The 2,568-nt window shown below is 35.8% G+C and overlaps 1 non-coding gene across 1 annotated transcript; it reads right to left on the reverse strand.

Annotated features, from left to right (window-relative positions):
* Window positions 1-785: 785 nt before the first annotated feature.
* Window positions 786-885, reverse strand: LOC120365918 (small nucleolar RNA U13). Its single transcript, XR_005580743.1, has one exon. It is a non-coding gene; the product is annotated as a small nucleolar RNA U13 (small nucleolar RNA).
* Window positions 886-2,568: the final 1,683 nt, after the last annotated feature.

The following is a 2,568-nucleotide window of genomic DNA, read 5'->3' on the forward strand; positions in this document are numbered from 1 at the left end:
TTTTTTTAATAAAGTCCATGAAAATTTCCTAAAATAAACATCCTAATAGTTTTCATTTATTTCCATGGTTGCTGTAAAGTTAAAAACAAAAAACAAATTATTTCACTACTTTTCTCCAATTCAGTAATTCATGGCAACCTGCAAGCTTTAGGGAAGGTCTCCTTTTGAGACAGAGCAGAGAGATCAAAGAAACTGAAGATGTGATAAACAACTTACTTTTAAAACGTGTTCAAATGTATTTTGGACCCATCTCTATAGGAAAGTGCATGAAGCCTTTTTGGGCTGTCAAGTACTTGAATGATTATCATTAAATACCTCAGACATATGAAGCGAATTAAGGTACTATAATGAACTTGTCTGTATCTAATATTTTTGAACAAGGAATAAACCATCCCCGTGGTTATTGTACCCCCTGTATCTCTCTCTGACTGCATTCCCCTCCCTTCTTTGTGAAGGCAGCCATTCAACATTACCTGTAAATGTATTTGAAGTCAAACCACGTTGTAAGCACTGCAATGTCATAAACAGTAGAAAATGTTGACTCCTTATTTTTACACAGTTTCTGATGAAGGCAGAGATACTACTATATCTTAGTTTCAGATATAATTGAATATACTTTCTTACCTACCAAACATAAGAAATGTTTGAGAATGTAAGTCAAAGCAATGGTTTTCATATTGCTATGAATAGATATTCCTAGGAATATGAAAAGGAAACTAACAGTGTCAAGTATCAATACCATCGTATAAATAACAGTCAGTCTTTCCTTTGTTTTCCTTTCTTCAGGTGAGTTGGGTGATATGCCAAGTAACAGGGTTTGAGGGTGGCACATCCCACATCCATGTGTGACCACCCAATCATCATGCTCATGAAATACAAAAGGATCTGATTCAGTCTTTTCCTGTGAAAATAATTCTACTGACTTGGAACTTTTTAAAAAATATGCAAAAGCATTTAGATCACCCAGGATTACATTTGGCCTTTCATGTGTGCACTGGCCTCACCTGTATTTACACAATGTCATATTCTTTCTCTTACAGTTGGCATTCTGTTTTTCCCTTGGGCCATATTCCTGGTTTTAGAACACATATACACATATGTAGAGTAAATAGCCTCAGAGGTAATAATCTGAAAACCTCAAAATCACCTGTCAATCAATTTAAATAAATTCCAACTGATTATTTGACTACAGTTACTTATGATTGGATTAAACTGACAGGCACATCATTGAAATGAACTCACAAAAGAGCTTTTTGATCCAATAAAACAGAAGTTATAAAAATGAAAAACATACAATTGCTAATGTCATAGTTTGTCTTTAATTAAGTCAGCCCTAAGTTATCTGGGGCTTCATGTTTCTTTCCAAAGCTCAACTAAAGGGCTCTCTACTTTATATAATCTATAAGGACTGTACTGCCATTTGGCTTTTAGTAAGATCTCTTAGTTATAGCTATGTCTGAAATTTAGGAACATATTCTCCTACTAAGTTGGCCAGGAAAGTTAGAAGAACATTTGAATGAGGCAGAGCCATGTCACCTGGCATATGGAAGAGTAATTTTAATTTTAAAAGAGTGCAATTAATTTCTCTAATTGTGTATCCAGGCACCTGATTCTTGGTATGGTACAGTGACTCGTGAAGTATTTTTATAATGTTCCTAAATCATAGAATTGACAACCTTCAGTTCTAAAATGGTTTAAAATAAGATGCATTTTTTTTTCTTTACTTCTAAAGAGGCTATCGTGGCTGTGACAGTGTAGAAACTATTTACTTAACTTCAGGCTTTCTCTCCTTGCATTCCACAGCCCCAGCGTTCCCATCCCATCTGTGACTCCTGGTCACTGAGACATAAAGTAGAGGGCAATGCCAAGCAGCACTTAACTTTCAGATTTCATGGTGAACTTCTCCATGTAAGAAAAGGAGTCCTCGCAACTATGCTATCACTTACTTTGGGGGCAGGAAATTATTCTAGACCTAATTAATCCAACTCATCATAAAAACTTCCCCCATTGTCAGAAGTTGTCTAGGAGAGACTGCTGCACAAATATTTTCTAAGAATTGCTTGAGAACCTGCTAAGATACTTCCAAGCCCAAATAATTTAGTTTGTAATGCAAGATTAGGAAACTGATGTACAGGAGAAAAAATCAGGCAATCACTCAGCCATAATTTGGCCTCACTTTTCAAGAAAATGCTGTCTACATAGATATATTTCTCGTTAGAGCTTACCACACTTTAATACGTCTCAACAAAGTCTCCATGAATACCTAAAGTGTTATCATTCAAAGGCTGAAGCTAAATTTTCTGTTCTGTTTTAAAGTTATTATAGTCAAAATGAAGAGATTTAGCCTGGTATGGTGACCCATGTCTGTGATCTCAGCTACTCGGGAAGCTTGAGACAGGAGGATCACTTGAGCCCAAGAGATCAAGGCTGCAGTGAACTATGTTTGGGCCGTCAGCCTGTGAGATAGAGCAAGACCCCGTCTCTATAAAATAAAAAGCAAGAAATAGGAGTAAAAAATAAAATTTTTCCCAGTTTTCTTTTTTCTTTTTTTTTGAGACAGAGTCTTCC

Source organism: Saimiri boliviensis, chromosome 1, assembly GCF_048565385.1.
Source record: "Saimiri boliviensis isolate mSaiBol1 chromosome 1, mSaiBol1.pri, whole genome shotgun sequence".
Taxonomy (NCBI): Eukaryota; Metazoa; Chordata; class Mammalia; order Primates; family Cebidae; genus Saimiri; species Saimiri boliviensis.